Source organism: Silene latifolia, chromosome Y, assembly GCF_048544455.1.
Source record: "Silene latifolia isolate original U9 population chromosome Y, ASM4854445v1, whole genome shotgun sequence".
Lineage (NCBI taxonomy): Eukaryota > Viridiplantae > Streptophyta > Magnoliopsida > Caryophyllales > Caryophyllaceae > Silene > Silene latifolia.
The window spans coordinates 267,923,405-267,937,505 of NC_133538.1; the positions used below are offsets into that span (position 1 = coordinate 267,923,405).

The following is a 14,101-nucleotide window of genomic DNA, read 5'->3' on the forward strand; positions in this document are numbered from 1 at the left end:
CCATTTTGTGGTGGATTTTGTTGGTAATTGTTTTGTGGGGGCCTTTGTTGATTTTGATAACCCGGTGGAGGGATATACTTTTGTTGTTGAGGAACATAGGCATTTTGTTGTGGTGGGGGTTGAGGGTTAAGCACATTATTGCTAGTGTAAGACAAGTTTGGATGAAATTTTGAATTCGGGTTATATGTGTTGGAAAATGTACCCGGTGGATATGAACTTTGTCTTAGAGCTTGAAAAGCATTTACCTCTTCCATAGGAGCTCGGCAATGAGCGGCTTAGTGGCCCGCACCTCCACATCCATCACAAACGATGATTTGGCTCGTTGAAGACACAACATTGAGTTGTTGGATGGAATCTTTAGCATCTCTCTCCGCCAATTATTGTTGGAGCAAGGCAATTTGAGCTAGCAAAACGGAGTTGTTAGAGGATTCTTCTTTACCTTTGGGTGGCACAACTCGGGAATTGACATATTGGGCGTCATGGATCGCCATAGATTCGATCGTGGAATGAGCAAGATCGGTGTCAATTTGATCAAACCGCCCATTGTTGGCGGAATCAAGAATCCTTCGGGACTCGGCACAACATCCATTGTAGAATGTTATTGTTAGAAACCAATCATCTAACCCATGATGTGGGCATTGCCTTTGCAACTCCTTGTACCTCTCCCAAGCTTCATATAAGCTCTCAAGAGCTTGTTGACGGAATCCGGTAATTTGGCTCCTCAATGTTTGAGTTTTCTCTGGTGGAAAAAACTTTTGATAAAAAGCAAGAGCCAATGTCTCCCAATTGGTGAGTCCCAAGGTGGTGCGGTCAAGGCTATTGATCCAAAGCTTGGCCTTGTCCTTCAAAGAGAAAGGGAAAAGTATTTCCCTTATTTGGGCTTGGGTGACGCCCGTTTGACGGATCATGGAGCAATAGTCACAAAAGTTTTGCACATGCAAATTGGGATCCTCCAAAGGAATTCCTCCAAATTGCTTCCTCTCCACAAGGCTAATAAAAGCCGGTTTGATCTCGAAGTCCGGTGCGGTGATTTGAGTAGTTGTGATACCGGCCGGTAGCATGGCCGCGGTGGGCTTTGAGTGATCGGAAAGTCTCACCATCTTTTTGGTAGTAGATGGTGGTGGTGGTGGAGATGATGAACAAGAAACCTCCTACTCTTCAAGGGCTTCTAGATCGTCTAAGTAAGACTTTCTAGCACTTTCAACTTGTACGGGAGAAGTGGCTTCTTTAACTTCCTTCCAAAATCGTCGTCTTCTCCTAAAGGTTTTCTCGGGCTCGGAATCCGGTGAAAGCAATTCTCCACTACGAGAGGACCTGGGCATAAGACAACAATTTCTAGGAAAATGATAAGTAACGGTCTCAAGGAACAAGTGTTCCCAAGACAAAGGAAAACAAGATAAAAATCGACAATTCAAAAAGCAATAAAACCGTTTCCCCGGCAACGGCGCCAAAATTTGATAGGCTTATCGCGTACCTATGCAAAAATAAATTCCCTAGACACAAGTTAATGTAGTAATAGGGGTCGAACACAAGGAAACGGGAATTACGTCGTGAATTGCTATGGGTGGATTTTTATCAAGGTCGATTACGATTTGGTTTGGTTTGGTTGTTTGATGATTAATAACAAAAATGATGTAAATTATATAATAAAAGAGAGTCTAAGGGGTTCGGGTCACACATGCAAGGGTAAATATATGATCATGATAAATGCGGTACTAATAACATTGTCAATTGCTTAGGCTTAAAGACACCCACCTTACGATATTAGTGTCAACCTTAGACCGGGTCCTAGAGAAACTCTCGTCCATGACTAGGTCGTCCTACTATACGTGCTTAGTCTAATTCAATTCCGTGCCTCTCGACTTATAGAACGAATAAACAAACTTAATCAATTGAATAGGGCCCTAAACAAAGATTAAACATTGTGGCACAAGCATGTGATAGAAGCAATATGATCAATATTATTATTAACTTATTTTATCATGTTTATATATTAAGTTTATGCATGGCTCCCCTAGCCCTTAGACTAGGAAATTTAGCTACTCATACTAAAATGTAAATTGTAAACTAAATTGTAAGAAATATTAAACATGGTTATAAGATTTATATTAATTAGATGATATAACATGGGAAAAGAACGATGCTAATGTAAAATGGAATACTTGATTATCAACTATGTGGTAACTAAAATAGAAATGTAGAATTGCCAACTAGAAATAGAAATACCTTAATAATAGAGAACTTGTATGGAAGAACAAATAAAAACCAAATGCTTGAAATAACTTAGAACCAAATGTTTGAAGAACTACAAGATTAACTAATTTGTAAACTAATATGAAAACTATTGAGAGAAATATAATGCTTAAGGCTATTGTAAACTAAACTTGGACGTAAAAATTGGATGCCTAAAGCTTGGGAACACCTCTTCTATTTATAGGAGAGGAGAGCATAACGTAAAACATCAAGAGGACTGTGCCCCGATCGGGGTTGCATGGCCCAGATCGGGGTCGTGTGTTTCCAGCTCCTTTGCCTTAATCCTCCTCTTAATTGCTTGGAGAATCCTATGTTGGTGATTAATTGTGCGATTAATCACCCAGTTAAGACCTTAATTCTTGGCATCCTAGGTAGCTTGGAATCCTATCTTTTCCACCTTGACTTGGACTTTGAAGTTGGGCTTGACTTTGATTGTTGGCAACATTTGCATTATACATAATAATCAATCAATTTCTCCATGCAAAACCCAATCCAATGCTCCATGCTTAGTCCAACACTTGGTCTTGTTTAGCTTAATGAACTTAGTGTATAAAATGATAGGAAAAAGCCTCTAAATGCTTAGATTCCTACAAAAACATGTTAAGACAAGCAAATACACTAGAACAACAAATATTAGCTTATGACACTATGATAAGTGCTAAAAACCAAATAAAATGGAGCTAATATAAGGGATGAAAGTATATAAAATATGCACTTATCAAACTCCCCCAAGCTAAACCCTTGCTTGTCCCCAAGCAAGAAACCAAATCCCATCAATTGCAATATCCCAACAAGCTAAGCATAATGATTTAAAAACCCGAAACAACATGGGCAAGGGATAAAGCAAGACATGGATGAGATTTACACGACGGCGTAGCATAGAAAACTTTGAATGAACTTTTAAGCTCTTGCATGATCTTTCGACCTATGGACTCTCACGGGACACTCAAACTCTTTTATATGTGTAGGGACAAATTTTGTGAATAAACACTCAACTATCCTCGACTTATGATAATGTGCCCGCAATCTAATATGGTAAACATGTCAGATCTAGTAAGCGAAAACAAGCAAATGTAAGCATGATAAAGAAGCGAAATGAGTAGGAAGAAGGCAATATGTGATGGGTAAGAAAGGGGGAACAAATGAATTATGGTAATGTGGAGCTAAGTCAAGCTAGCAACTACCAAAATGTAAGGATGCTCAATCCCAATTTTAACCCAATTTTTTCAATTCAAACCAAAGAAATTTCTCCAAAATATGTGAATAATGTATGAGAATTTCTCACATCAACTTCTTCTTCTCTTTTTTCTTTTTTAATTCATACTTCTTTTTTTCATTTTCTTTCATGCTTTTTTCATTTCTTTCTTCTTTCTTTTCTCAATTTCTTCATTCTCATTTCAATTTTTTTCATTTCATTTCTTTTTTTTTTCTTTTTTCTTGAGCATTAAGACCAAGCTCACATGATATTCAAACATTGAAACAAATCCCAATTGAGCACCCAAACAAGACCAAACAAAGCTACTAGCTCAACAAGGTAGGCAAATTATAATGTAGCTAGGGAAAAATTGTTTGTGAAGGGGTCAAGAAGGCAATTATATTCATGTGAATGGCTCCAAAATGCTATAACAAATGAATGCATGCTTACCAAGAGATGACATGAGAACCATACTTGTGCGTTTTGATGTAACACACATTATAAGGAGACACCTACACTCACCTAAGAGAGACCGGATATGGATGCATCGGTCAAAAGAGGCTCTACCTTACCAATTTGTAGCTTGCCGCAAGTCAAGATCAAGCCTATTTGGTTCATTCTCCATCTCCTACCTACAATGTCAAGACATCCCCATGTAGCTAATATCCCATCGTTAAAGAATAAATCATTAGCAACAAGCCATTATTAGGATAAGCAAAGAGAAAAGTAGGCAACAAGCAAGCACAAAGCAAAAATTTCTCTCAAAAATTTTCAAAATTTCTACACTATATGCAACTATACTATATGCAAATGCAATATCTTCCCCCAAGCTAAACATCACATTGTCCTCAATGTGGTAACTATCCAAATCACCCAATCAAACCATAATAATGGCTCAAAGCACAAAACAGGAAGGACTAGAGGTTATGTTTAATGGGTTGCAAGATCTAAACTAATATGCAAAGCAATTAAAAACTTACTCGATTTGCTAATCTCCCCCAAGCTAGCATGAATTCGGGGGATGTAGATGTTTCTTTGTGATCTTTAGTGAAGAAATGTGAAGAAACGAGAGAGAAAGGAGGAAATGAGTACCGTCGGGTATGCTTGAATGATAGAAAGAAATCTATCTTTTTTTTTTTTTACCCGTATAAAGCAAAGGCTGGAAAGTCACAGAACCACGACCCCGATCGGGGCCACCCAACCCCGATCGGGGTTGACCTCCTCTTCCCGTGTTTGACTTGCTTGTCTATGGAAGTGAATTCTTTTCTTGTTTTTTTGAAAACCACGTCCCCGAACGGGGTTCCTGCATAGGGAAGCGTGCCATATTCACTTCTAAACCTCCTTACTCAATTTTCATCTAAAAATCACAAAACATAAACATCATCAAGTCGAACATTTTATTACTAATCTACGAAAAACAATAAATTGCAGAAAATTAAAAACAAAAAAAAAATAAAAGCAATAAAAAGCTTGGGTTGCCTCCCAAGAAGCGCTGGTTTAACGTCCCGCACGACGTAAGAAGCTATTTGATTCAAGTTTTGTCATTGAGCTCGCCACCAACCAAGCTCCATTTCATAGCTATATTTGCATTTCTCAACCATTTGAAATTCTTCAAATAAAATTTCCCTTTCTTCCTTTTTCCACTTTTAGCAATAGCGTCCTTAGCATCATCACCTACAAAGCAAACAACACCCATATCGTCCTCTAACGGATCCATTAGTGAGGATCCAAGCATAGTAGAGGCAAAAGAAGAGTCCACAGTGCTAAATAAATAACAAGACTCTTATAACATTGGGCTTCTAACGGTGTTGTTTTTGCTAAAGGAAACCCGTTCATCACCCACTTCCAACGTCAACCTCCCATTTTTCACATCAATTAACGCACCCGCAGTGCGTAAAATTGGCCTACCCAATATAATTGGGGTTTGTGAGTCCTCAGCCATATCAAGTATGAGGAAGTCAACGGGTATGAAAAACTTGCCAACTTTGACGGGTACATCTTCTAAGACACCTAAGGGTCGCTTTAAAGAACGGTCCGCCATTTGAAATGTTGTACTTGTGCATTTTAAAGCACCCATGTTAAGTTTTTCACAAAGGGAATAGGGCATGACACTTACACTAGCACCTAGGTCACAAAGGGCCTTATCAATGGTATATTTGCCTATAGTGCAAGGAATAGAATAGCTACCGGGGTCCTTAAGTTTCGGGGGAGACTTGTTTTGTAAGAGTGCACTACACTCTTCGGTGAAAGCAATGGTCTCAACCTCATTGAAGGATCGCTTCTTTGAGAGGATTTCCTTCATAAACTTTGCATAAGAAGGGACTTGGGTAATCAATTCCATAAACGGGATGGTGACTTGTAAATTTTTACAAACTTCTAAAAATTTAGCAAATTTACCTTCCTCCTTGTGCTTTGCTAGACGATGGGGAAATGCTACTTGAACAACTTCTTTGGGAGGAGCATCCTCCACATCTTTCACTATCTCTTTCTCATTCTCCTTAGGAGCATCCACTTTCTTTGAAATGACATCACTCTCCTTAGCATTAGGAGAGATTTCCTCAATAACCACCTCATCACTTTCTTTCGGCATAGGAGACCCAACATCTTTGGCATCAAGCTTGCTCTTCCTCTTTAGCATCAACAATCGATGACGAAAAGGCACACGATCTTTAACAATAGGCTCTTTACTAGCCTTCTTTTTGTCATTTCCCCCAAGCTTAGCCTTTTTAACAACCACCTCTTCATCCAAAGTCATGGATGGCCCATCATAGCTTGAACCACTTCTCAAGGAAATAGAATTAACGGTTTCATGTGGTTGCTCACCTTGGGGAGGTAGTTGACCATTCTTCCTTTGAGAATTAGAAGTGGCTAGTTGAGCCACTTGTTGTTCCAACATCTTGACCGCGGCACTATGAGCTTGATCGTTCTTTTGAATTTGAGCCAATAATTCCCTTTGCATTTGGATTATCATGCCCTCGAGCTTACCAACTCCTTGATTGTTTTGTTGGCCATTTTGTGGTGGATTTTGTTGGTAATTGTTTTGTGGGGGCCTTTGTTGATTTTGATTACCCGGTGGAGGGATATACTTTTGTTGTTGAGGAACATAGGCATTTTGTTGTGGTGGGGGTTGAGGGTTAAGCACATTATTGCTAGTGTAAGACAAGTTTGGATGAAATTTTGAATTCGGGTTATATGTGTTGGAAAATGTACCCGGTGGATATGAACTTTGTCTTAGAGCTTGAAAAGCATTTACCTCTTCCATAGGAGCTCGGCAATGAGCGGCATAGTGGCCCGCACCTCCACATCCATCACAAACGATGATTTGGCTCGTTGAAGACACAACATTGAGTTGTTGGATGGAATCTTTATCATTTCTCTCCGCCAATTATTGTTGGAGCAAGGCAATTTGAGCTAGCAAAACGAAGTTGTTAGAGGATTCTTCTTTACCTTTGGGTGGCACAACTCGGGAATTGACATATTGGGCGTCATGGATCGCCATAGATTCGATCGTGGAATGAGCAAGATCGGTGTCAATTTGATCAAACCGCCCATTGTTGGCGGAATCAAGAATCCTTCGGGACTCGGCACAACATCCATTGTAGAATGTTATTCGTAGAAACCAATCATCTAGCCCATGATGTGGGCATTGCCTTTGCAACTCCTTGTACCTCTCCCAAGCTTCATATAAGCTCTCAAGAGCTTGTTGACGGAATCCGGTAATTTGGCTCCTCAATGTTTGAGTTTTCTCTGGTGGAAAAAACTTTTGATAAAAAGCAAGAGCCAATGTCTCCCAATTGGTGAGTCCCAAGGTGGTGCGGTCAAGGCTATTGATCCAAAGCTTGGCCTTGTCCTTCAAAGAGAAAGGGAAAAGTATTTCCCTTATTTGGGCTTGGGTGACGCCCGTTTGACGGATCATGGAGCAATAGTCACAAAAGTTTTGCACATGCAAATTGGGATCCTCCAAAGGAATTCCTCCAAATTGCTTCCTCTCCACAAGGCTAATAAAAGCCGGTTTGATCTCGAAGTCCGGTGCGGTGATTTGAGTAGTTGTGATACCGGCCGGTAGCATGGCCGCGGTGGGCTTTGAGTGATCGGAAAGTCTCACCATCTTTTTGGTAGTAGATGGTGGTGGTGGTGGAGATGATGAACATGAAACCTCCTACTCTTCAAGGGCTTCTAGATCGTCTAAGTAAGACTTTCTAGCACTTTCAACTTGTACGGGAGAAGTGGCTTCTTTAACTTCCTTCCAAAATCGTCGTCTTCTCCTAAAGGTTTTCTCGGGCTCGGAATCCGGTGAAAGCAATTCTCCACTACGAGAGGACCTGGGCATAAGACAACAATTTCTAGGAAAATGATAAGTAACGGTCTCAAGGAACAAGTGTTCCCAAGACAAAGGAAAACAAGATAAAAATCGACAATTCAAAAAGCAATAAAACGTTTCCCGCAACGGCGCCAAAATTTGATAGGCTTATCGCGTACCTATGCAAAAATAAATTCCCTAGACACAAGTTAATGTAGTAATAGGGGTCGAACACAAGGAAACGGGAATTACGTCGTGAATTGCTATGGGTGGATTTTTATCAAGGTCGATTACGATTTGGTTTGGTTTGGTTGTTTGATGATTAATAACAAAAATGATGTAAATTATATAATAAAAGAGAGTCTAAGGGGTTCGGGTCACACATGCAAGGGTAAATATATGATCATGATAAATGCGGTACTAATAACATTGTCAATTGCTTAGGCTTAAAGACACCCACCTTACGATATTAGTGTCAACCTTAGACCGGGTCCTAGAGAAACTCTCGTCCATGACTAGGTCGTCCTACTATACGTGCTTAGTCTAATTCAATTCCGTGCCTCTCGACTTATAGAACGAATAAACAAACTTAATCAATTGAATAGGGCCCTAAACAAAGATTAAACATTGTGGCACAAGCATGTGATAGAAGCAATATGATCAATATTATTATTAACTTATTTTATCATGTTTATATATTAAGTTTATGCATGGCTCCCCTAGCCCTTAGACTAGGAAATTTAGCTACTCATACTAAAATGTAAATTGTAAACTAAATTGTAAGAAATATTAAACATGGTTATAAGATTTATATTAATTAGATGATATAACATGGGAAAAGAACGATGCTAATGTAAAATGGAATACTTGATTATCAACTATGTGGTAACTAAAATAGAAATGTAGAATTGCCAACTAGAAATAGAAATACCTTAATAATAGAGAACTTGTATGGAAGAACAAATAAAAACCAAATGCTTGAAATAACTTAGAACCAAATGTTTGAAGAACTACAAGATTAACTAATTTGTAAACTAATATGAAAACTATTGAGAGAAATATAATGCTTAAGGCTATTGTAAACTAAACTTGGACGTAAAAATTGGATGCCTAAAGCTTGGGAACACCTCTTCTATTTATAGGAGAGGAGAGCATAACGTAAAACATCAAGAGGACTGTGCCCTGATCGGGGTTGCATGGCCCAGATCGGGGTCGTGTGTTTCCAGCTCCTTTGCCTTAATCCTCCTCTTAATTGCTTGGAGAATCCTATGTTGGTGATTAATTGTGCGATTAATCACCCAGTTAAGACCTTAATTCTTGGCATCCTAGGTAGCTTGGAATCCTATCTTTTCCACCTTGACTTGGACTTTGAAGTTGGGCTTGACTTTGATTGTTGGCAACATTTGCATTATACATAATAATCAATCAATTTCTCCATGCAAAACCCAATCCAGTGCTCCATGCTTAGTCCAACACTTGGTCTTGTTTAGCTTAATGAACTTAGTGTATAAAATGATAGAAAAAAGCCTCTAAATGCTTAGATTCCTACAAAAACATGTTAAGACAAGCAAATACACTAGAACAACAGATATTAGCTTATGACACTATGATAAGTGCTAAAAACCAAATAAAATGGAGCTAATATAGGGGATGAAAGTATATAAAATATGCACTTATCATGGGGCCAAAGTGGAACATCAGCATCACCACCGTAACCACGAGGGAAACGAAGAAGGGTCGTTGAGTTGGGCAGGGGCACCCTAGGATTCACCGACGCCATAGGGGGACTTGTAATACTACGGTTTTAGGAGCGTATGGGTACTCTATCGAGTCAGGCTTACTCTTTTGAGTAAGTGAGTTTTGCATTATGGACAGTGTTCTGTCTGGTGGGTACTCGATCGAGTAGGGGCAAATCGATCGAGTAAAGTTTACTCGATGAAGTACCTCAGTTACTCGATCGATTACGTGGGTTTTTATAGGTTTTTGGCCGGGTTTTGATAGCAATGCGAGAATGGTATATAAAGTATTTTCACCAATTTATTTTTACTTTTTACTTTATTTTAAATATTTTACACAAGAGAACAAACTCTGTTGAATCTTCTCTCGCATTGCTATCAAATCCAAAGGGCTAAAGTCATCGGATTGCAGAGTTCTTTACACCTTTGAGACCGTCGTATTATGAGTAAGATCCTACTACAGTTTTTATGTTGATTCATTAATGTTGGTTTAAACCCTAATTGGGTAATTTGGGAATTTTTGGGAGTATTATTGGTATTAGATTGTGATTGTATGATTATATGTTGATAGGAGGTAAATTCATAGAGGAGCGTTTTTGACCTGTTGTTCTGTCGATTGTGGTGATTGTATCCCAGGTAGGGTTTCTTACTCAGTTATTTTTTACATGATTATGAGATGGTTGATGGTTTTTGGTTAATGGCATTTGTTTATATCGTAATTGAATTGGTATTGTTGATATTGGAATTAGCTGTGGTTGTTGGTCTGTGGTTCGCAAGGTGCGCCCTCGGCTGTGTGGAGTCACTTGCAGGAGTGGCTTCACGCCCTTGATTTGCCCCTTGTGGAACCCACCACAAGAGGGGATGTGCACATTAGGAACATGGGTTTGCGCTCGGTAAAGATGAGCGTGGTTTAGGTGGGAACGGCTGCGGTCCCCCACTGGCGGAGTGGATTACTGGTTGCGACTGGTAATCTGGCAGGACTAGACCTTCAGGCTAGCCAGGTGATTGGTAATGTGACGGTGTTGGGAATTGTATTTGTGTATTGTTGTTGTATTGTCTTATATTGTGTAAGCATTAACTGACCCCGTTTAATTATTTTAAAAACTGTGGTGATCCATTCGGGGATGGTGAGCAGTTGCTGAGCAGGTACGATTTGGATACGCGAGGGATTAGTTTGGCATGAGTCACCATGAGTCATCTAGGAGTCTTCCTCTGTTATGTCGAACATTTTATTTACTTTAGTTGGTTTGGTTTTTGGAACAATTGTATAGTACTTTGCAGTTTTGAGTTTTGGCATGTAATCACTTAAAACTTATTTACTTAAAGTACGTTCTCTTATGGTCTATTTGATATTCATTGCCTCGGGCAAACCATATGGTAGTACTCTCATGCATTATGACACGGCTATCGCAACCCTATAAAAGATAAAACCTAACGGTCTCAACTAAAATGTAGTAGAGGCAGTCGAGTATCGAATCCACAGGGAGGTAATGTAATTATAGTTGTCTAATTCTAATCCTACGGTAACAATTGGGGGGTTGTTTGAATTTGGTTCTAAACTACGAAGTTTGAAAGGAAAAGGAAATAAAAACAAAAGCAATAGGGGCAGAAAATCGGTTTAAACTATCAATAAGAGAGGGACATGTCGGGATTTCGGTTTACTATGGTAGTCCAATAACTCAGCTGTAAATGACTCAGACGAACTAATGTGAGACGGATGTTGAAAGGTCCTTTCGGTCCACTTTCTATCCTAAAATACCACTAACTTAACTTTTATCCTCATTAGGGTAGTCTACTGTTTATAGCAGGCCTATTTAGTCCAATCTTTCGATCCAGGATTAATTTTAGCCAGATTAAAGGGTGACATAGAAGCGTGCACTGAACTAGGTCGGATAAATACAGTTAAATTGCCATAGTAATGAGTCTCATAATCAATTCGTCTAATTCATTTACTACGTCGTCATAATTCTACCCATGATTCCCTAATCCCAACATGAAGGGAGTTTAGCTACTCATATCGTTAATTAAACTAACAGCAAACAATTTTCCAGCAGTAAACATTATAAATAAACAATAAATTGCAATAAGGAAAATTAGGGCAAAAGAAGTAATAACACAAACGATAAATTAAAGCAAACAAACGATTAATTATTATTAAAGGGAGAGAAGGAATTACAATCCAAGTGAATCCGGCGTAAAGAACACAAAATCCGAGTAAAAGCAATCCCGAAATAAGGTAACAGTAGAGAGGAATAAAGCAGCGTTCTAAAGTTTACAGTAGAGTGTTTGATAATATAAAAGATCATCATAATTAACCTAGTAAAGCGTGCTTAAATAGCAAGGCAAAAGAGTTTAGCGAAATAAAACATCACGCGGGCTAATTAAAGCCCAAACCCATCAAAACCACTCGATCGAGTGGATTAAAACCACTCGATCGACCAACTCTTCATCCAAAACAGCTCGATCGACAGGAAAGTTACTCGATCGAGTAACAGCTCTTTCTACGGCATAAGGATCGAGTAGTAAACTACTCGATCGACCAACTAGGGGTGTAGAAACCACTCGATCGAGTGGAAAACAGCTCGATCGAGTGACTAGACTTCATTTCAGCTCACGTCCTCGCCTAAATGCCTCGTAATCCGTGCCACGACGCTTCCAAACACAGTAACTCACTCTGGAAAATCCCGTCTCCTCTAAATGCATGCAAAAAGGACGAAAAAGGGTACGATTCCACTACTTTCGCGTTCATTTCTACAAAATGGACAAAACGAACCAAAGTAGCCAATTCGTGGCAAAATATCATAAAAACAATATGAAAATGCATAGAAATACGTGCTGAAATAGGCTAAAAAGACTATTCATTAGGCACGTATCAAATCTCCCCAAACCGAACCTTTACTCGTCCTCGAGTAAACTCAAAACTAAACTAATGGAACGGAAATGATAACTCAGAGCTAGCTTAACTTGAACCAATTTAATGCAACAGAAATTAACAGTTAAAGCTAAAAAGTCAATACGCAAACGAATTATAAGCTGTTCAGAAATATAGCCAACCTATCGACCCTGCAAGACCAAAAAACTGGACTCTCTCGTGGTTACTCTTCTCACATGAAGCAAAGGGTGAATGTTATATGTAAAAGAGAGAAGGAAAGACAGTCACTCACCTAACTGCGACCTACATAGCATGCATGCAACAAAAATGAAAGACAATTCAAGTACTAATGCACAAATTCCAACCAATAATGTCCGTCACAGCCGAGGGTTTGCAAATGATTTGGGAATAGTAAGGTTCACGTGAGAAAAGGCAAAACATGTTATGGAAATGTAGAAGTAAAAGCGTCAAGCTAGTTCCTAACAAGACCATAATGAAACCATCCGAATCTCAACTGACTAAAAGACTAAGTACGGGTGCCCTTCATTCGGCACAAAAAGCACTAGACTCAAAACACAATCTCCTTAAAAAATATGGGATAGAACGGAGGAGTCAGACGGTCACAAACTTCCCTTTTTTAAACACCGTCTGAAATAACTAACTGAACCAAAACAACCTTTTTCGATTGTACATCTTCGAACATCTTCTCAACTCAGACAAGAGGGGCACGTCTGTTTCCTCCATTTTCACATTCTCTTTTTCTTTTCTTTCTTTCTTACACGTCTTTCTTTTTCATTTTTTTTTTCTTTTTTTTTCCTTTCTTTCACGTCTTTCTTTTTTTTTTCTTTTTCAATTCTTTTTTTTTTCTTTTCTCCTTCCATAATTTCCACCAATCTCCATACAATGAGATACAAACAAAACTGCAACGAAAACTCATACCACAAAAGAACATACTAAACTAGCTTGACTAGGCAGGCTTAATTTGGAATGTAGCTAATGGGTCAAAAAGGCAAGTTTTGGCTAATTTGGAGCTAATTGGGTGAAAAGTATAAGGAAAGGGGAATTTGCAAACACCTCCCTGCATGTGACACCAACCACAAACCCGAATATGTGCATTTAACAAAAAATTGAATGTCATGAATGTGCAAAGTGATGAACATGCTATGCAAGGAGTACTACTCTCAATTCCTAATGAACTGGTCATGAATGTCACCAGTTATGGCTCTAAAACTCAGAATTTTTAAGTACTTTACCAGTTTATAGGTCAAGTCTAAACAGTCAGCTTATATTTGAACAAAAATTCGTAGACTATGCGTATGACAAAGCTAATAACTATCAATAAAAGTGCAAGGCTCAAGCAAAAAGACAAGTTATAGTGCATTGTCATCATGGGAATCTACCGTTCCGACTCAACCTATATGCTAAAATAAACGTGAATTTTGTTTTTTTTTTTTGAATTTTTGTAATTTTCTAATTTTTTTTTTTTTTTTTTTTTTTTTTGATTTTTCAATGAATTAAAACAATGCAAGGCTGAAAAATAAACGTGGATGCAAAACAAATGCAGATGCAGACTCAAAAGGATGCAATACCCTCCCCAAACCAAAACGGACAACGCCCTCGTTGTCCTCCAGCATACACCAGCAAAAATATGGGGGAACGGGAGTATATAACCAACAAAATAAAAATAAAAAAAATAAAGGAGACAAAGTAAAAGAGTGAAAGATACATACAAAATACGAACTTCC

The 14,101-nt window shown here is 38.7% G+C and overlaps 2 non-coding genes across 2 annotated transcripts; both read left to right on the forward strand.

Annotated features, from left to right (window-relative positions):
* Positions 1-621: 621 nt before the first annotated feature.
* Positions 622-729, forward strand: LOC141637077 (small nucleolar RNA R71). Its single transcript, XR_012541639.1, has one exon. It is a non-coding gene; the product is annotated as a small nucleolar RNA R71 (small nucleolar RNA).
* Positions 730-7,077: 6,348 nt separating this feature from the next.
* Positions 7,078-7,185, forward strand: LOC141634722 (small nucleolar RNA R71). The gene has a single exon (XR_012539447.1). It is a non-coding gene; the product is annotated as a small nucleolar RNA R71 (small nucleolar RNA).
* Positions 7,186-14,101: the final 6,916 nt, after the last annotated feature.